This window comes from Stegostoma tigrinum, chromosome 47, assembly GCF_030684315.1.
Source record: "Stegostoma tigrinum isolate sSteTig4 chromosome 47, sSteTig4.hap1, whole genome shotgun sequence".
Classification (NCBI taxonomy): Eukaryota; Metazoa; Chordata; class Chondrichthyes; order Orectolobiformes; family Stegostomatidae; genus Stegostoma; species Stegostoma tigrinum.
The window spans coordinates 9,326,108-9,348,558 of record NC_081400.1 but is presented as its reverse complement, the minus strand read 5'-3'; the positions used below and the strand labels follow the sequence as shown (position 1 = coordinate 9,348,558).

Sequence of the window (22,451 nt, the reverse complement as noted above, 5' to 3'; positions counted from 1 at the left end):
TCAGTCAAAGACTTTGCTAGTTCTCGCTTCTTCCAATGGCCCAGCTGTTTTTCCTTTAACGTACCCAATTTTGGGGCCTGTCTGAATCAAACAGTTGGTCTAAACCACTGGCAATTTGGAAGTCAAAAATAACTGATCAATGGTCACATAAGAAATTTTCAAAAAGGACTTTCTGCGCAAAGGTAAGAAAACCAATCCTCGAAGGGAGTCTATTGTAAACATAGAACCAAACAGTGACATCAAATGGGACTTCAGTCCCCAGGGCAAGGAAGACCACAGCAAAATACCAGACCACTCCCAATGATCTGTAAATTAATGTGTTCATGTAAAAGTCCCTCAGATTTATTACCATCTTTGCTACAGGCTGAGAGTTCAGAGATCTGTGCCCATCAGTTCCTCTGTGCTTCTCTGCCTCATACTACAGATCACTGCACTGCCTAGTTTAATACAAGGCCCTCAAGCTCTTATTCAACTGCTGCACTGAATGCCTGTCGTAATCTTCTATTCCTAGCTGCTGTTTATTATGTTAATCAGCATCCTGCAGCCTCCTTGTTCTCTGAAACCAGGTACACTCCTGTTTCCTGAGGCCTCATTTTTGGCAAGACTTCAGTCCTGGAGATATGAGCAAAGAGCCAGAACCTGATTTAATAAACAGTAAACAAACACCCAAAAAGCAGATTGCAACATACTCCTGCTGCTGGCTTTCAGTGTAAAACTCTCTCTCCTGAAACAAAAAGCAAATATAAGTTTTCAGGTACTCAAAGATTTGTTAAATGTTTCACTCAACGTAACATTAACACTTATTGCAGTACTGAGCTGAAAAGCTTTTTTGTTATTTGTGACTAGCCTTCTCGGTTATCTACATTCTACTCAGCTTCTTTTGTTAAGAGATATAAAAGGTAAAGTCACCATAGACTCAAAGGAGCATAGGGCAAGAGATTACTGGTGGTGAGCTTAACCTGAATGTCACCATGCCTCTGAGCTACGGGTGACGTTGAAACATTGGGAAATTCATGGTAACCTCAGCCAGTGTCGGAAGTGAACCCATGTTTTTGGCATCACTCATAAACCAGCTGCCCAAACAACTGAATCAAATCCCAGTACCTTTATCTATACTGGTACATTTCGTGGCACTCGGGGCTTGAGGCTGCATTTGCATAGATTGCAGTTAAGGATACATTTCAAGCTACAGAGGTAAGATTCAGTCAAAATTAGAGAATCCCACGTTGTGCAATGGAACTCAGACAGCTGAGAGAACTGAGTGAGCTTTAACCCGCTGTAGCAGTAAAGGTCAAGTTAAGACCAACAAAAGAGGATTTTGTTTCTTTCGAAGCTCCAATTTTACTGAAGTTGTTAGAGTAGGAGCCCTTTAAGTACTAAAGTTGCCTGTAGATATAAATTCATATGTAGCTGAGAAAGAGGTGACACGGTGGCTCAGTGGTTAGCACTGCTGCCTCACAGTGCCAGGAACCTGGGTTCAATTCCACCCTCAGGCAACTGTCTGTGTAGAGTCTGCTTGTTCCGCCAGGTGCTTTGGTTTCCTTCCACTGCCCACAGATGTCCAGGACTGGCCATGCTAAATTACCTCATAGTGTCCAGCATTGTGCAGGCTAGTTGAGTGAGCCATGGGAAATGCAGGGTTTCCTGGATAGGGTGGATCTAGGTGGGATTCTCTTCAGAGGGTCAGTGTAAACTCAATGGAATGAATAGCCTGCTTCCACACTGTAGGGATTCTATTCTATTCAAATAACAGTGAGAAGGGTCTAGGCCCGAAACATCAGCTTTTGTGCTCCTGAGATGCTGCTTGGCCTGCTGTGTTCATCCAGCCTCACATTTTATTATCTTGGAATTCTCCAGCATCTGCAGTTCCCATTATCTCTGAACTAAAATGTTTAATCATTCTTGTAATTGTACAGTCAATAAAATGCACTAGAGGCAACTACACCTAGGCTGTGTGGAGAGAGATGATGGGAACTGCGGATGCTGGAGAATCCGAGATAACAAAGTGTGGAGCTGGATCAACACAGCAGTCAAGCAGCAACCTAGGAACTTTTCTGATGAATGGTCTCGGCCCGAAACGTCAGCTTTTGTGCTCCTAAGATGCTGCTTGGCGTGTTGTGTTCATCTAGCTCCACACTTTATCATCTCTACACATAGACTGTGTAGTTTATTTTGCAATTACTGGGGCTTCACTCCCCTACTCTTACAGTTCCTGTTTTGACAAAAATATTCCTGTAAGAATCAGTGTTAAAAATTTTAAAATTAATTGGAATTTGTCATTCGTTCCCTTCGCAGGATTTATAATTGGCGTCTCCCTGACATTTTAGATTTGGGAAAGCTGTTATTATTTAACAACCAACAAATACAAAACATTTGATTAATCCTGGAAAAATAACACAAATGAAGCAATGCTCCACTGCTTGGGCCTACATTACAAAGGTTTACAAGACAACTGGCACGGAATGTCCCTCTGGGAATGGCACATTTGCACAACTCCGACAGAGGCTTTGCAAAGAACAAACCAAAAATATACCAATTGATAAATAATTATGTTAAAATCTACCACAGATTAGAGAGCATAAGTCAATGATAGAACATTGCAAAGTTTCTCATAAGAACATCTTCACCCAGAGTGCCAGATATGAACCATAATTTTTGAGTAGGTTACTGCATTGACATTTGAAAACACACAATAATGCAAATAAAATGAATATCTCGCTTACTTAATGAAATAATTCCACAACTGCAGATTGAGTAAAAAGGTTTGGAGAATCAGCAAATTGATTATCTTTGCCATCTGACACAATGTTCATCAAATCCAACCTGTTTTGATGAGATACTTTTGACTGTATAATCATCCCTCCATACGAAAGCCTCTTCCTCTCCATCCATTGAATTCAATACCCTCTGACTTTGGAATGAACTGCACATTAATTGCCCTGGGCAATCTAAAAACATTTCCAAGTTGAAAACTTATGGCCAACTCCCAATGTAAATAGATTCCTAAATATACAGTTATTAGCTGAGAAAATGGAAGCAGGTTCACTTACATGCCAATGTACAGGCCTAAACATGCACTTTAGTTTTGAAAAACTGGGAAAACATCAGTTTGTATGGGTAGAAAATGGGGAGGTGGGTGGGTTCAGGAGCAATCAACAGGGTAGAGCCCAAAGAGAAAAAGAGTTGGACAGATTTAGGAGTTGCTAATGATCAGGCTGGGAGGGTGAATAGCTGTTAACAGGGACTGGGGTGTGTCGGGGGAGGCGACGTGGTAACAAGGCCTGGTGTGTGGGATCGGGGAGGCTGGGACATGGGAGAGTTTAGGCCCAAAAATTATTGAACTCAATATTGAGTCCGAAGGGCTGGAGGGTCCCTAAGCAGAAATTGAGGTGTTGTTCCTCCAGCTTGCACTGGGCTTCACTAGAACACTGCAGCAAGCCGGAGACAGAGATGTTGGTCAGGGAGCAAGGTGGTGCATTGAAGTGGCAGACATATTTTTCGAAAATCTGATCTCAGATTTAGTCACACCCTTCCCTCCACCAGTTTGTCACTGTTAGAAAATTTGGCCAGTTCACATTAAACCCCTGAGTCCATGTTGTCCCATGAGCTTCAATAGCTCTGTTACATGGAACTTTGCTGAAGTTTCTTTTTTAAAGTCTAGATATATGTCAGATCAGGTAATGATCTAAATGAATTGCAAAGCAGACTCATAGATCCAAATGACCTTATCCTATTTCTGCATCTTGGAATTCCCACAGTCTACCTGGATCATGATTTCCTCTAAAAGTTCAAAGCGGTTAGTCAGCCAGACTGCCCCCTTCCAAACCTACATGTTGGCCAATGTTAGTTAGATTAGCTGTTCGACCCTCACTCCTCACAATCATTTCCAGTATTTTACTCCGATCTTGGTTAAGTGTAATGAACTATAAGTTTTAGAATCCTTACAATGTTGAGACAGGCCCTTCGGTCCAAAAAGTTCAGTTGGATCCTTGGAACATCCCACCCAGACCCATCCCCCTAAAACACACCTAATGTACACATCCCTGAACACTACGGGCAATTTAGCATGGCCAGTCCACCTAACCCACACATCTTTGGACGGTGGGAGTAAACCGAGCACCCGGAGAAAACTCACACAGACACAGGGAGAATGTGCAAACTCCACACAGACCGTCACCCAAGTCTGGAATCAAACCCGGGTCCCTGGTGCCCAGAGGCAGCGGTGCTAACCACTGCACCACCATGCCGCCCTTAAAGACATGTCCTTTGAGTCAGAAACAAACCAGCAACCAGAGGATATTTTTGGATCTTTATTTGAAAGTTAATCTGTTTCCAATTTGTATTACCAAGATATTCCCAGAATATAATTTCCTCCTAACAATTACCAGCACCTCACAAATAAAATCCCTTGACTCCCTCAACACCTGAAATACACGCTATTAAAGCCACTTGCAAAACTCAAGACTGCATTCTCAACAAAGCAAAATGGAAAGTATTTTATTGAAAGAACGAACTACCTTCTGAATCTCCTTCCCTTGCTCTACCCTTTTCATCTCTGAACTGATAGATTGCCACAGCACATACCAGTAGAAATCAGGAACCATAGACAAGAGTGATCTTTATCATTACTATCCCGAGGTCCCACAGACAAACTACTCTTACGTTGAGTTGATACAATGTAGCCCCTAATTATTAATTCAACCTGGAACTATTTTGTTACAAATCGACGAGACACTTTCATCACAACAGGAGCAGATTAAATGCTGTCAGTTATTTCAATGCTCTCTCATTTTTGAATGGTTTTTTTGTTAGCTCATTATTATGTGTTACTGCTTTAGTGCATCAGCAGCCAGGTAACCAACAAGTTCTCTGATGTATCACTGGCAATTATGGACTTCAGACCAGGTTCGTTACTGCTTTGATTTTTCTCTCTCCTTCTACTTTCAGGAATCCCAGTGTTTCTTTGCCTTCCAACTGACCGACCAGTGTTCAAGGATATTGTTTTCCATACAGCAAGATATTATTTTCAGAATTTAGTCCGCAAAATATAATCTAGCAATTTAACACAAGAAATTCAACTGGCATACGCCAGCGAGAGTTATCACATTCGTAACCCTTATTACAATTGTTTGTAGATTCCCTACATTGTCTGGCAAATACTTTCCTCCATTTACTGTGTTAACAGCAAAGTCACAAAGTGAAATTATATTCTATTTGTGTCAAATTTCAGAAGTACAATGGATTCAATGGTAAAGAAATACTAACTCAAATACAGCAGCTATAGATAATCAGATTAACCTTCCAACCAAAGCAGAGCAACAACCAAACGACAGACTGCCAAACTATACACCCAAAACAACAGCAAATTCAAAACAAGAAAAGCCATGATTAAACTGCTCTCATGAGAATGCACTTGATAACTGCACTCGGAGACAGGGAAAAATACCAAGCCTGGAGGAAAAGCGCAGCACACCCATAAGGTAAACTCAGGTTGTTGAAGGCATGCTTCACAAGAAATAAATTAAAGAAATTTTGGCTTTACTGCTGGCAAACACAGCAAATGGCTGGTGAAAACAGATGAGACATTTCTGAGGGAAGGCTCAACTTCAAAAACATGTGCTCCAAAGAATCAACATGACAAAACAAAATCAGAAAATCAGATGACACCAAAAACAGAAGTTGCTGGAAAAGCTCAGCAGGTCTGGCAGCATCTGTGAACAAAAATCAGAGTTCACGTTTTGGGTCGGGTGACCCCTCCTCAGAACACAGCCCTCTTGTTTGTCCGTTTCTATGCATAATGCAAAATGTAAAACAGTTGTCTAATTGCAAAGATTTTCATCATGTTTTAGTATTTCAGCCAGAACATACTGCTTACTAGATGATTAAATTGGTCTTTCATGACAAGCCTGCTCATAAAGTTGTGTCTAAACTGCAGTGGGTAATCACTTCAGCAATGCTGGATGTGTCAAAATGCTGCTTGGCCTTCGGTGTCCATCCAGCTCCACACTTTGTTGTCTCGGATTCTGCAGCATCTGCAGTTCCCATTATCACTGATACAATTTTGTGACTTACCCATTTTCAAACCAAATATTTCAGAAGATATTCTAGATAATAGAAGAAATCTGTTGAATTACTTTATGTTGAATCTTTCAGGGTAATGCTAAGAGTATGTTTTTGCATGTTACAGTTTTCAAATCAGATGTACAGCAACAGGTATGCCTCCAAGTATTTCTAAACAAGACAGATTTGATTTTTTATGGTGGCACAGAAGCAGAACAGTTGTTGCCAGTCTCCAAAAGTCTATTACTTTAGCATATCAGAGTCTCTGGGGTAATCTCACAGCATACTCATGACAAGATCACTCTCAAAGCCACACACAAATCAAATCTAATTCTAGACGGATTCTTCTCTTTACTTCTCTTTATTTTAAAGCAAACATTTGTACGGAAAAGAATTTTACAATCAGACCGTTTGAATCAACTGCTTTAGAAAAAGGCCGACAACAAACACACCAAATTATTGAGGGTCTGTCTACCAGTCCTAACTATTTCTTCATGAGGACCATAAATCTTTTTGAATCCTTATATTTCCTTGTCGACCTTGTCAGCATTTCATGATAAAGTACATATAAATGCTTAAAACAAGTCAAAATCCTGGAATTCCCTCCCTAATGTCATCGCGAGAGTAGCTATATCACATGGCATGCAGCGGGTTAAGAAAGCAACTCACCACCACTTTCTCAAGGGCAACTCAAGACAGGCAGTAATGTCCATATCGCAAAAGTGAATAAAAATTGTATATTGAAATAAAGATACACAATAGTAAGTCTCACCTCAGGTGAGGAAACTACTGGAAGCAATTCTGTGGGACAGAATTAATCTACACTTGGAAAGGCAGGGCAGTCACGGTTTTAGTGAGGGGAGGCCATGTCTGAATAACTTGATTGCATTTTTTGAAGAAGTAACCAGGTGTGTACAAGACGGGATTACATTTGACATAATCTACTTGGACTTTAGCAAGGCTTTTGTCAATGTCCCACATGGGAGACTAATAGTGAATAGCCCAAGGGTTCTGAGGAAATTTGGCTACTCGGATCCAGAATTGGTCGAATGGCAAAGAACAGAGGATGATGATTGCTCGGTGTTTTGGTGATTGGAATTCTGTGTTCAGTGCAGGGATCAATGTTGGACTTATTGCTGTTTGTGTTATTTATAAACAATTTAGATATCTATATAGGCAAGACAGATTAGTTAGTTTGCAGATGGTGCAAAAATTGGTGGAGTAGTCATTCATGAGGAGGTTAGCTTTAGATTACAGGAGAATATAGATAGGCTAATCAGCAGCAAATGGAATTCAATCTGGATACACGTGAGAGAATGCACTTCAGCAGGTCAAATAAGGCATAGGAATAAATGATGAAAGGTGGAAGCACTGAGGATCCCAGGGATTTTGATATACATGTACACCAGTCCCTTAAGGTATCAGGTCGGGTAGATAAAGTAATGAAGAAGGCATAAGGGTCACTTACCTTTACTAACTAAGGCATTGAGTTTAAGAGTAGGGTGGTTATGCTGGAACTATGCAAAACATTGTTTAGGACACAGCTAGCGTAATGGGCACAGGTCTGGAATCTACAGTGAAGGGTTGGGGGGATAAGGTGCAGGGGAGATTTATCAGGATGCTGTCCAAGGTGAAGAGTTTTTGAAATGAAGAAAGATTGAACAGTCTAAAGTTGTTTTCCATAGAACAGAACAGATGAAGGGAGAATATGATTGAAATGTATAAAATTATGAGAGGCATAAACAGAAAGAAACTTTTCGCTTTGGTGCAAGGATCAATGACTGGTCACGTAGATTTAAGGTAAGGGGCAAGAGATTCATAAGGGATGAGAGGAAAAATGTTTTTACCAAGAGGGTGTAGGAATCTGGAACTCACTGCCAGTAAGGGTGGCTGAGGCAGAAACCCTCGTAAGATTTACGAAATAAAGGTGGATACTTGCTACGCCAAGGCATACAAGGCAAATGGTACAAATGCCGTAAAATGGAATTAGAATAGTTAGGTGACTGTTTTTCACAGGCACAGTGCCAAAGGTTCCTTTCCTGAGCTAGAGGTCTCTATGAGACAATAACCAATTCATGAGCATAATAAGTACTTCATAATATCAATAACTTTGGTTAAAGTTATTGGCTGAGAAATTCAAATTCGATTGCCTAACATGACCATTTCTGGGAAATAGCTCAGAATGACTCCCAAAGTGAGCAGTGAATAAAGAAAAGGATTTAATCTAATTACCATTAGATACTGTTTCAACAAATCTCCTGTGCTGTGTTAAAAACCTGCCTGCCCTGCCCAAAATCCACAAGCCTGCCTGCCTGGGTCGACCGATTGTCTCAGCCTGTTCCTGCCCCACCGAACTCATCTACACCTTTCTCCCCCTTGGTCCAGGAACTCCCCACCTACGTCCGTGACACCACCCACGCCCTCCACCTCCTCCAGAACTTCCAATCCCCTGGCCCCCAACACCTCATTTTCACCATGTATGTCCAGTCCCTATACACCTTTATTCCACATGCAGATGGCCTCAAAGCCCTCCGCTTCTTTGTGTCCCGCAGGCCCGACCAGTCCCCCTCCACCGACAGCCTCATCCACCTAGCCAAACTCGTCATCACCCTCAACAACTTCTCTTTCGATTCCTCCCACTTCCTAGAGACAAAGGAGGTGGCCATGGGTACCTGCATGGGGCCAAGCTATGCCTGCCTCTTTGTAGGTGACATGGAACAGTCCCTCGTCCGCACCTGCACAGGCCCCAAACCCCACTTCTTCCTCCGTTACATTGATGACTGTATCGGCGCTGCCACTTACTCCTCAGGGCAGCTCAAACAGTTCATCCACTTCACCAACACCTTCCACCCCAACCTCAAGTTCACCTGGGCCATCTCCAACACATCCCTCACCTTGCTGGACCTCTCAGTCTCCATCTCAGGTAACTGATGTCCATTTCAAGCCCACCGACTCCCACAGCTCCCTAGAATACACCTCCTCCCAGCCACCCTGCTGCAAAAATTCCATCCCCTATTCCTAATTCCTCCGCCTCCGCCGCATCTGCTCCCAGGATGAGGCATTCCACTCCCGCACACCCCAGATGTGCACGTTCTTCAAGGACCGCAACGTTCCCCCCGCAGTGGTCGAGAACGCCCTTGAGCGCGTTGCCCGCATTTCCCGCAACACATCCCTCACACCCCGCCCCCGCCACAACCACCACAAGAGGATCCCCCTCGTTTTCACACACCACCCTACCAACCTCCAGATACAACGCATCATCCTCCGACACTTCCGCCATCTACAATCCAACCCCACCACCCAAGACATTTTTCCATCCCCACCCTTGTCTGCCTTCTGGAGAGACCACTCTCTCCGTGACTCCCTTGTCCGCTCCACACTCCCCTCCAACCCCACCACACCCGGCACCTTCCCCTCAACCGCAGGAAGTGCTACACTTGCCCCCATACCTCCTCCCTCACCCCCATCCCAGGCCCCAAGATGACCTTCCATATTTAGCAGATGTTCACCTGCACATCTGCCGATGTGGTCTACTGTATCCATTGTGCCCGGTGTGACTTCCTCTACATTGGGGAACCAATCAGGCTTGGGGACCGCTTTGCAGAACACCTCCGCTCGGTTCGCAATAAACAACTGCACCTCCCAGTCGCGAACCATTTTAACTCTCCCTCCCATTCCTCAGACGACATGTCCGTCATGGGCCTCCTGCAGTGCCACAATGATGCCACCTGAAGGTTGCAAGAACAGCAACTCATATTTCGCTTGGGAACCCTGCAGCCCAATGGTATCAATGTGGACTTCACAAGCTTCAAAATCTCCCCTTCTCCCAATGCATCCCAAAACCAGCCCAGTTCTTCTCCTCTCCACAGTGCATCCCAAAACCAGCCCAACTTGTCTCCGCTTCCCTAACCCGTTCTTCTTCTCACCTATCCCTTCCTCCCACGTCAAGCAGCACCTCCATCTCCTACCTGCTACCTCATCCCGCCTTCTCGACCTGTCCGTCTTCCCTGGACTGACCTACCCCTCCCTACCTCCCCACCTATTCTCTCCTCTCCACCTATCATCTTTTCTCTCCATCTTCGGTCCGCCTCCCCCTCTCTCCATATTTATTTCAGAACCCTCTCCCCATCCCCCTCTCTGATGAAGAGCCTGGGCCCGAAACATCAGCTTTTGTGCTCCTGAGATGCTGCTTGGCTTGCTGTGCTCATCCAGCTTCACACTTTGTTATCTTGAATTATCCATGTAATGGATTATAAAGTAATTTGAATGAAAGATAGAGCATAACCCAGGAATATGGGTATAAATTAGATAGTTGAGATTATGTTACGAATACTAAGATTCATAAAGCTTTCCCTGGACATAGAATTCACTAAGCATGTTCACAAATCTGTAAATATTTTTTAAGCCACTCAACTCAGAATCACACTGTGTGCTGAACTAAATCTTTTCACATTTTTGACACACGCAATACAATTCATCAAAAGATATTGCTTTCAGCAGAAACACACATGGCTGTAAAAATTGCACAGCTCTTCATAAAAGTCAGTCAACTCACTATATCTCCTTGAACATAATGAAAACTTGACTGAAATCAACTGCATTACACAAGAGCTAATTATAAACCGAACTCTGGCAGCTCCTGTTCATATGACAGCACCACACAATTAATAAAACAGCTCCACAAAGTGTTCACAATCAAAAGACCGAGATTAGTACTGAATGACCTGGGTAACTGGAGGTCGAGTCTCGAATTTTAACTCATTGTACGAGTCAAGGTTGCGCTCGGTTATATAAATTGTTATGATTGGAACAGCGTAGTTTCTCTAACTGTGTGTGACTGAAATTAATCAGAGCTAACATTTCGGGTCCAGTGACTGTTCCTCAGAACTGGACCCGAAACTGGACAATAAGGCCATTAGGTAATAACCGGCTCATTGTTGCTCATTTTGGGTTCCATCAGGGCCAACGTAATTTCTAACTTTAATACAATCTCGGTCCAAACAGAGACAAAAGAGTGGTTTTCCAAAGCTGACAGAAAAGTATCTCACCTTGACATCAAGAAGCCTTCCGAAAACTGAAGTCAATGGGAATTAGGTAGGAAATGGCCGAATAGTTGGAGATATAGACAGCAAAAGGCAGGATGGTTGTGGTTGCTGGAGATCAATCAGCTCAGTACAAGGTCATCGCTGCAAAGTTCCTCAGTCTGACCAGCTTCAGCTGCTTTATCAATGAACGTAACTCCTTCACAAAGTCAGAAGTGGGTATAGGCACTGATTACTGCAGTCCATGTCCATATGCAGCAAGGCCTGGGCAAAGTTTAGGCTAGGGCTGACAAGTGGTACAAATTATGCATTACAAAAAAGTGTCAGGCAATGACAATCTCCAGTAAGGGAAAATCTAAATCTCTTTACTTGACAAAAACAGAAGTTGCTAGAAAAGATCAACAGGCCTGACAGCATCTGTGAAGAGAAATTGGAATTAACATCTAAGGTCCGGTGACCCTTCCTGAGATATATATTCGAAAGTGCTGAATTTAGAGGCCTACAGAGACACAGCTGGGTAGATCTTTCAGGAGCCAGTACAGACAGAGTGGACCAAATGGCCACCTTCTATACTGTAAAATTCTATGATTCTTCAGTTCAGAAATATTAGAATTTGATTGTGATGCAGGATAATGGAGTCGAAGTTGATCACCAAAAAAAAATTGCTGGTGGCAATTTCATTTGCAGTTCTAAAAGATAAATACTTGCAATTCCAAGAAATAAATCACAGAAGACACTGACTTACCTACTACAATGGAATATGTCAACGTGACAACTGACAAATGTAACAGCTCTTTTCCCTCCCAGCAATTTACACCTTTTTGATGATTTCTGTAATAATCAGCAGTTTCTACATAACTTGCTCAAAGACTCCAAAATAATACTTGCTTTAATCTAAATTCTACAAGCTAGTATTTGGAGCAAAAAAATACAAATATTTATAAACAATACTGTCACGTGCTGTCGGTAGCTGCGCACTGTTAAAGGTCAGGCCATTAGGTAATTTCGTTACCATGTAAACTCCCTCCTGATTTTATAGATAACACAATCTCTTCAAGGCAAGCCTGACCAAATATTATTAAATGGTCCTGCTAATATTGCAGCTTCATGATTGTTTATTTTGAAGATTACTGAACTGATACAATGGGTCAGAATAAATTTCTACTCAGGCAATTGTAAAAATTCACTTTTTCACAGGAACTGAGAATATCTTGGCAATAGGGAGAATAACATGTTCATTCTAATTTTCTCTTTCTCAGGCTCCTGGGCCTGTTTCTTTCTATTTCAGGCAATATACAATTGGAGGGAATTCATTAAGGGATTGGTTCACGATCTCAACACCAAATGGCATCAAAGGGTGGCATTTAGAACAAGAATACAGGTAGTGTTTTGTGTTTTGCAATGATGTTGCCAATAAGATTTTAACAGAAGAGCATGCTTGGATGCCATCACAAAATATACATTCATAGTTCTTACTTTAAGCAAACAATTTATACCTGAAGCTGTTTCCAAAGTTCTCACCTTCTGCTTCATATTATCGAGTTGGCAGGAATCCTAGAACTAATGAGGCACTTCAATCTGGGGACAGCTATATTGTCAATTGACACCAGAGTTATAGAATCATACAGCAACGGAGTAGAACTGTACCTGCATCTACCAATTCCTCTGGCAGTTCATTCCACAAGCCAACTACCCTCTGTGTGAAAAAGTTGCCCTTCAGGTCACTTTTAAATCTTTCTCCATTTATTTTAAAAATGTGTGCTCTAGTTTTGAACTCCCCTACCCTAGAGAAAAGACCTTTGCTATTCATCTTATCTGTACCCCTCATGATTTTATAAACCTGTATAATGTCACCCATCAACCTCCTAAAGCTCTAGTGACAAAGGTCACAGCCTATCCAGCGTATCATAATAGCTCAAATTCTCCAGTCCCAACAACATCCTGGTAAATGTTTCCCGAACCCTCTCCAATTTAATCACATCCTTCCTATAGCAAGGCAATCGGAACAATACTCAAAAAGTGGTTTCACCAATGAACTGTCTAACCCCAACACGACATACCAACTCCGAGAACTCAATGGTCTGATCAATGAAGGCAAGCATGTTAAATGCCTTCTTAACCACCTCGTCGAACTTGCAAAGAATTATGTAACATCAATCCTTTGGTCTCTCAGTTTTACAACTCCATCCACAGCTCTATTAACTGCATAAGTCCTGCCCTTATTTGGTTTACCAAAATGCAATACCTCACATTTATCCAAATTAAACTCCAGCTGTCACCCCTCAGCCCAATGGCCAATTGTTCAAGATCCTGCTATAATTTTAGACACTTCCTAAATGCTCATCCAAACTGATTATTTAATTATTATTTAATTTCAGCAACATTAAAAAAATTATGAAAGAATAATGTCACCTATCAAGTTGCCTTTTCAACAAAGTTGTGAAGTGAGGGCCTTGAGAGTAGTTGTGGGTTTGGAAGGTGCTCAGGATTTTTGGTGAATTTCTGCTGTGCATCTTTTAGACAATGCATGCTGCTGCTACTGAGCATCAATGGTTGGAGAAAGTGGGTGTTTGTGGATGTGATGCCAATCAAATGGACTTCTTTGTCCTGGATGGCATCAAGCTTCTTGAGTGTTGTTTGAGCTGCATCCATCCAGACAAGTGGGAAGCATCCCATCACACTCCTGACTTGTGCCGTGTACAAGGTGGACAGGCTTTCAGAAGTCAGGTGGCGAGTTACTTGCCGCAGTATTCCTAGCCTCTGACCTGCTCTTGTAGCCACTATGTTTACGTGGCGAGTTCAGCTGCATTTCCAGTCAATGGTGACCCTAAGGATGGTGAGACAGGGGGATTCCATGACACCACTGAATGTCATGGGCTGGAGATTCGGTTGTCTCTTATTGGAGATGGTCACGGCCTAGGGTTTGTGTGGTATGAATGTTACTTGTAGCTTCTCCGGCCAAGCCATTTGAACATTTGGGATGTTAGATTCTTAGCTCAGGAGAACGGTTGTTTAATGTTTGAAATGTATACTCAGCAGTAGATGAATCTGTAGCTACCTTTGCTTCCTTGATAAATTGTTGTTTTCCAATTTGCTTTTTCCACTAGGCACTGTCTTCCAACATGATGAGAGACAACGGGAGAGAAAGCGTTCCAGCTCTTGTCATGAATGAATCTTTTTTCTCTTTTTCTGCTCTCTTCTCAATAACAGCTGTTGAAATATAGTTTAGTGGGAATTTCAGAGTTTAGCTGCACTATCTTTCCAAGCTGGCTGACTGGCAGTTGAGCTCTCCATTCAGAATGTGTAAAAGTATCATATATATGTGAACACAACAGGAAACGTGAGTTTCTTGATGCTGATTCAGTTGCCTGTTTCAATGACTACAGATGAAATCATGATTTAAATGCAGATTAATTTATTCATTCATTCCACATAGGTTGCCCGAAGCTTGCTGCAGTCCATAGTCAGGAGACCACAGCAATCATTTTAGGTCCATGCTTTTGTCGTTTTGAAAGAAAGTTCAGTCCATGCAAGTTTCCGATATAACAATCATGGAAATAATGGAAATTGAAACAAAATAGTCCATACTTAGCCCTATCTGACAGGTTTCCAACTCTAGATCCACACAGCTCCATACGTCGGGAATTCCACAGGATATCAACTCACAATTTTAGTCATACATGTGGTTTCTGACAATCTGGAGACTGCAAGTTTCTTTGCATTAATTCAGCTCACTTGGCTCATTAGTTCCTCCTCAACCATTTCCCTCAAAGTCACAATGCACACTTGAAACACTTTAAAAGAGGCAGCAATAAATGTTATTTTTCTAAATCTTTTTGCACTGTCATTCACACTTTCAGTACTGCAGCACTTCTTCTATTTGACAGTTTGTCATTACAAAGTTACTAAGGCTCTCACCCTGATTTTCAACCGACTAAAAGTTAAGACACCTGAGAAAAGTAATACAGTGAAGTGCTTATTGCAATTATGCTAATGCTGTTCATTAATATTATTTCTTCCAAATATGATTTGTAACAAATTGTAAGGATGAGCGTCTAGGCTGGGTGTAGATGAATGCTTTTGATGGACTGCTTCAGTCTTGTCACTATTATAACTCAGTCTGAATGGAAACAGCCTCCAGTATCACATTTTCGTGACAAATGTAATAAACTTTCCCAGCTAATTAGTAAATGGCAGAGGTGAGAAAAGACACTGTTTCAGTACCAAACTATTTTGTGACTGGAGTTTAAGAAGAAGAAAACTTTGAATGAGCGTACAATATAGTGATATCATCAATAAAGTATCAAAAGCAAAAGGTGAACAAAAATGGGATTGTCACCAGTTTTGATGATTTGGATGTGGTCAAACCTGAATTAAAGCTGCCAGTCAGTTGAAGAAACAAAAACGTGATGCTGATAAATGCTGCCATGTCAGTCGAGAATGCTCCATCAAATACACTGCAAAGAAAATGAGGAGTTGTGAACATGGTCCAGAGTGTTCTCCAGCAGAATTCTGGGTCTTCACCAAAAATGTATGGATTCAGGAAAAATAATTTCTGGCAAAAAATACTTTTAATAAACACTATTAACACCATTCCAGATATGTTTAGCACATTGTAACTATTCAATTTCTGGTTTAGACAACAGCCTTTCCTGACAGCCTCCATTAAGGCTCCATAACCCTCCAGTTAACAAAGGTTCCAAATAATAATTACTCTTCTCTTTAGATGTCATCAGAAAATCTGTACATTTCCAATATGTTGTTTCCATTTCTGACTTCTAGTTCGTGTTGTTCCCTTTCATTTTTGTTCCTGCTGAGCTCACATTTTTCCGCACTTCAGTTAAAGAATAATTTACCAAAAAACCTCACTCTAATTTTAATAGTTACTTCCACAATTTTCCTGAAAGGCTGTTACCTTGCTGGAGATGTACCCAACAGTTCCTCCATACTCATCTGTTTTTCAGCTATACTCTACAACAGTGGGTGGCAGTCGCTATATTAATTCAACACAGCACATAAATCTCAACCAAAATGTCTTTGCTGAGGATTTTCTGGCCCAAAATCTTTTCAGCATACACAAATCAAACTTGTGTTAGAATGCCTACAGTGTGCAATCAGGCCTTTTCTGATACAAGCCCGGACATAGGTTCAATTGATCAACTATTAAATTGAAGATCAATGTGATCGGTGACATGACACCATTGCCAAAAAGCACAGGAACTGTGAGGAAGTCACCTCATTTACCCCGCTTTTGGTTTAGAGTCTTGTTCTGCAGGGTTTGTTCTTTTTCCTGAAATCTTCCACCCACGATACTGTAGACAGGTGTATGCATGTCTGCACTGAATGTAGAATAGCTTAAGTTTACATGTTAATCATCAATAATCCACTTTGTCACTTGTTAAAGAATACATTTAAAATAATAAATATATTTTTTCCCCATTCATTGATGAAGCCTGGAGCAAATTTCTTTTATCCTCGATAACGTTAACAGTCAGACATTAATGACCCTTGGGGTTACACTCGTCATATTTACAATTACTTATGGAATAATGGGGTTCAATCTCTCGTAGACTCTTCCAATATAGATTGTGACAAATCAAAAAGAAATTATGTCCCAAGAAAATGCTGCTCAAAATAGGTTCATAATGACAAAATCAAATATATATCAATTGTTTTCACTGAATGTACCTAAAAACAAAATTTACCTTCATTCTCTCAGGGAATCGAGGGATGCGGGGAGCAAGCAGGAAAGCAAATTTGAAGCCCAAGATGAGCCACGATCGTAGTGAATGAGGAAGCAGGCACAGTGGGCTGCACAGTCTCCTCCTGCCCTTGGTTCTGATATTCCTTTACAGTAAAATTAGATTGGATCCGAAGCCAAATTGAAACTAAGCACAGCTGGATCCGAGCTGAACCTGTTAAAACGAGTGGAAGGGATGCACTGTCTTTAAGTATTTCACAAAGCCTTTCTTTATTGTTCACAGGAGTGCATCAAAATATTCTGGACAGCTTTTAGTGAAAGAGCATGCCAACTAATACCAAATAGGCAATCAGTATCAAACACCAACAAATCTTAAAAGAAAGGCAGTAAACCTTTAGCACAATATTGCTGGCCTACTTTATAAAGTACATTGTTGTATACAACATGGATACAAAGTTCCAAAGTTCTTGTCTTGACTAAATCAAGCTTTGTACAGCTGCATTTACTGTTCAGGTTTCATACACAGTTCCTCTAAATCCTTTCACCATGTATATTTCGTAATCAAACAACAAACTAAAGGAAGAGATAATGGGAACAGCAGATGCTGGAGAATCCAAGGTAATAAAGTGTGAAGCTGGATGAACACAGCAGGCCAAACAGCATCTCAGGAGCACAAAAGCTGACGTTTCGGGCCTAGACCCTCTCTGATGAAGGGTCTAGGCCCGAAACGTCAGCTTTTGTGCTCCTGAGATGCTGCTTGGCCTGCTGTGTTCATCCAGCTTCACACTTTATTAACAAACTAAAGGAATTTGTGATTAGTGGCAAATAATTGGTAGCGTGTTATGAAAGTAAAGAGTCAAAATTCATAGTCTCAATGTGCAGGAGTCCGCAACACAAATAATCCACAATTCTACAATCTGTGAAATATCAATTGGAATGCAAGCTGATTAAAAAAGCTCAAAGGCAACAGAAATGAGAATTAATCTATTGGTGAAACTCCAAAGGTTAACATATCACACTGCATGCATCTTTGTATACATGGGAAGTTAATAAATGAGATTTGATTTGACATATTACTGTCACATGTAGACAGACACAGTGAAAAGTATTGTTTTACATGCTAACCAAACTAGGTTGATATGGCATCAGGAAAGCCAGTGCCAGACATGAGACTGCTGAGTGAGAGACTTTATTTCAGGGGATAACGTTTGGTGTAGGAACCAGAGGAATGGACCTGCATGAGTAATGGACATGGTCAATGTGAGGTCAGGTCGAATGACATATAAAAATCAAGTAGATGCAACAGCCCTGAACGAGAATGTCACCATGACCATACGAATGGTGCAAACTCGCAAACAGTGCAGGGGCACAACGTGCCCAGCTCCTCGACAGCCTTTCAAATAGTTCGAGAACATGTGTGTTCGACTTCTCCGTCAAGCATCGAAGATACCTCGGAATCTGAGATGGTCACTGCCTCGACGCCATTTCCACTTGCAGAATAAAACTGATTTCTTGCGAGATACTCTCGGCGCAAGAGGCAAGCTACTGCACATTACACTCTGCCCGTATCTAAGGCAGGATTAGAGGTACCTGACCCGACGCTAGAACATCCAGAAACCACAAAAGAAAAAGAACCAGCCTGTGTCCTTGAACTCAGAAGGGGAGGAATATATAGAATGTAACGAGGTCAGCCAGATGGACAGCACAGAGTGAGTTTCCTGAATGGGGCTTAATCTGGTCCAGTCAGGAAGCCCTGGCTGATTGATAAGAACTGGAGTGTCAGACATCCTGCTCACTCTGAAACAGTTGGTTGAGTGTCAAGGACTCTCCATTTGTAAATAAAAGGTGACTTGGTGACAGGATACCAGCTCTGTGGAGTTATTTCAGGTCCCGCTTAAAAAGAAAATTTTTGATCCCTTCCACTGAGACAAATTAAAAATTCTGAGTGAAAACCAAGAGGACTGCGGATGCTGTAAATCAGAAACAAAAGCAGAAGTTGCTGGAAAAACTCAGCAGGCCTGGCAGCATCTGTGAAGAAAAATCAGAGTTACCATTTCAGTGACCTTTCCTCAGTTCTGAACAAGTACATTTATCATATGAATGCTGCAAACTCGCAAACAGTGCGGAAGCATGACATGCCCAGCTCCTCGACAGCCTTTCCGATAATTTTGAGCATCTTGCTAAATCTCCTCTACACCCTCTCGAAAGCTTCCACATCTCTCCCATAATGAGGCGACAAAAGCTGAACATAAAAATACAAGTGTGGACTAACCAGAGTTTCAGAGAGCTGCAGCATAACCTAGTGGCTCTTAAAATCAATTCTCCTGTCAATGAAAGCCAACACACCATATTGCCTTCTTAAAAACCCTCTCAACTTAGGTAGCAACTTGCTAAGAGCTTTGGATATGGACCCCAAGATCCCTCTGTTCCTCCATACTTCCATTAACCCTGTAATCTACATTAAATTTGAACTTACAAAATAAATCACTTCACACTTTTCTGGTTTGAATTCCATCTGCCAGTTCTTTGTCCAGCTGTGTATCCTGTTGCAACCTACAACAGCCCTCCACACTATCCACAACTCCAACAACCTTTGTATCATTGGCAAACTTACTAACACACCCTCCCACTTCCTCTTCCAAATCATTTATAAAAATTACAATCAGCAGGCGTCCCAGAACAGATCCCTGCGGAACACTACGAGTCACCGAGCTCCAAGTTGAATACTTTCCATCTCCTCCCAAACTCTGTCTTCTATTGGGCAGCCAGCTATGTATCCAGACAGGCAAATTTCCCTGAATCTCATGCCTCCTTACTTTCTGAATGAGCCTACCATGTTGAAGCTGATCAAATGTCTTGCTAAAATCCATAGACACCACATCCATGGTCTACCTTCATCGATGTATTTTGTCACATCCTCAAAGAATGCAATAAGGCTTGTGAGGCCTGACCTATCCCTCTGAAAGCCATGCTATTTCTAATCAAACTGTGCTTTTCCAAATAATCATAAATACTATACTATTCATATTGGGATACACCCACATCACATGGACTGCAGTGACTTACTCTCACCTTCTCAAAGGCAATTAGAAATGGACAATGGACACACTCCATGAATGATTTAAGGAAAAAAAAACTCCAACGTGTCTGTCATTTTTGTTCCACTGACGCAGTCATCCTCTTCTTTCCACCTTCTACCCAGTTAGAAATTTTAGGTTGAAGCTCCAAACCAGGACTTGAGCACAAAATGATGGCAATGTTGAGGGAATGCTGCAATGCTGACGTACCTACTCTTGGCATTCTTTCCGAAGCCTGAATTCAATGCAAGTCTGCAATAAAAAAGTTAGCCAGAACGTGTCCATTAAACCATTCTCAATTGCCATTTGGTTCACTCATGCCCGATACAGAAGGAAACCTGGCCTAGGATACATGTGATTCCAGTCTTCGCATTCATAAAATCACAGAATCATATGGTACAGAACAAACCCTTCAGTCTAGGCCAGGCATCATAGTTTACGCTTAACTGCCTTCTAAGCAATTTGGCATGAGCAATAAACAGTCACCGAGCCAGCAACACAAGGCCCATTTCGAAAAAGTACTGATAACATTGGCTTCCAAGAGTTTCTGACGTCCACACCATCGAGAAGCTGAAATAACATAAATAGTGACGCAAAAATTGACTCAGTGGCACCTAACTAAGCTCCCTGATAATGAGCAGAGACTCAGAATCTCCAAGCTGGTAAGCTCAATGTCATTACTAATCAAAGCAAAGGATGCAGAGGTACATGCTGTTAAATCTTCATTGTGTGTCACTGGTCAAGTTCAAAAAGGGGGCCACAATGATGATTAAGAGCCTCTAAGTTGGCGGTTGGTTGGCTGTCATAAGCCAAGCTCAGTATGTGCTGAGGATACAGAATGACTTGTATTAAAATAAATTAATTTTAAAAATTATTTTTCCTCATTATAAATGCAATCGTTTTAATAGCCCTGAAGGGAACATTATAAAGATTGGCTTTAGGCCTTATGTTTGTTTTGCTTCTGTCCTACAGGGGTTATGCGTGTAATTTTCATCAGAAATGATTAGCTGCTCTAGGCCGGCCCAGATTGAAATTCTTGCAGGTTGATAGTGGCTTGACCGCTCGACCATAAATACAGCATAAAGACCCATTCATTCCTTGGTAGTTTTATTAACTGCAATACCGTTTGTTATTAGAATTGCTGTCAAAACTCATCAGAAAGAATCTTTCAAAGGAATCAGCTGAGAATACAATACTGCAAAGACAATTTTCTCTTCAAGTTGTCAAATTATTTTATTTTTAAGGGTAACTGGTGGACAACTATCATGGACAAACAAGACACACAAAATTCTCCAGGAGTGGGTGGAGTAGTGATATCATCGGACTATTAATCCAGACCCACAGGCTAATGTACTTGGGACTTGGCTTCAAATCTCACTATGACAGATGATACCACATATTTTCTCTCTCCTTCTGTCCCCTTAACTCCTCAATACCTTACCTAAACATTTGAAATGAATTCCCTTTATACAATTACAGGAATAAAAATAATTTACATTATAGGTAGTCAAATATCAAACTTCTAGTTAGATATATGTCACAACCAACTCATACCTGACCTGACCAGAATTATAAAACTTTCAATTAATGTTTAAAACAAAACCAGTGTTATGACAATAGATCAGAGCTTCAAAATACAAACCGGCCTCTTTCACTTCGCATTTCAAAATTACTTGCTTTTGAAAGAAAAACAGGACTGCTACAGAAAGTATAAACTGCAAATGTGAACTCAGTGAAAAGTTCCTACAAGAAGCCAATGTAATGCTGTACCTGTAAAGAATCAGGGATATTTCAAACAGGGACAGACCTCCTAAAAAGACAGACCGAGGGGCTGACTGCATCTCTCTCAGCAGACAGCCACCTTTTTCAGGCATATCTATGTTACCCTCCAGAAATGTATGAAAGAGAGGTTAAAAAGTGAATGCAACAATAAGCCTGTCACTATTAGCAGAAAATATCCTGGTGTATGGCCCAGAGTGCTGAGGGACACAGCTTTGATAATAGCGATTTTTAACAGCCTTAACCCCCCAGAAAAAACATAGAATCATCCCTTCTTACTCCACATGCTGTCAGCGAGTTCAAAAGTAATCACAACAAAGGAATTTTGATAACAAAATCAATATCAAAACTGTCAGCTCAACTATCAAGGTCAACGCGACTGGCCACATCCAATCACAGCTGCCACATCTTTGTACTTGCTCTTCACAAATATTTCAGAGGCTCATCTGCATTTTGCTTTTACTTTTATGCAGTTGCACTCATCACTTACTTTTGTACCTGTGTGTTGTGTTACTACTTCTTCTTGGATCTCAAGTCATACAGTTGCACAGCACTGAAACACACTTTGGTCCAACTTGACTCACGCCCCCAGATATCTGAAATTAATCCAGTCCCACTTGCCAGCACTTGGTCCATATCCCTTTAAACCCTTCCCGTTCATGCACCCATCCAGGTGCCTTTTAAATGCAATTGTACAAGCCACGACCACTTCGTCTGGAAGCTCATTCCATACACACACCATCCTCTGATTGGAAAGGTTGCCCCTTAGGCCCCTTTTAAATCTTTCCCTTC

General features: G+C 41.5%; 1 protein-coding gene; it reads right to left on the bottom strand.

Moving 5' to 3' along the window:
- The window catches only part of LOC125449814 (utrophin-like), a 222,158-nt gene that overhangs the window by 84,625 nt on the left and 115,082 nt on the right, over nt 1–22,451 (bottom strand).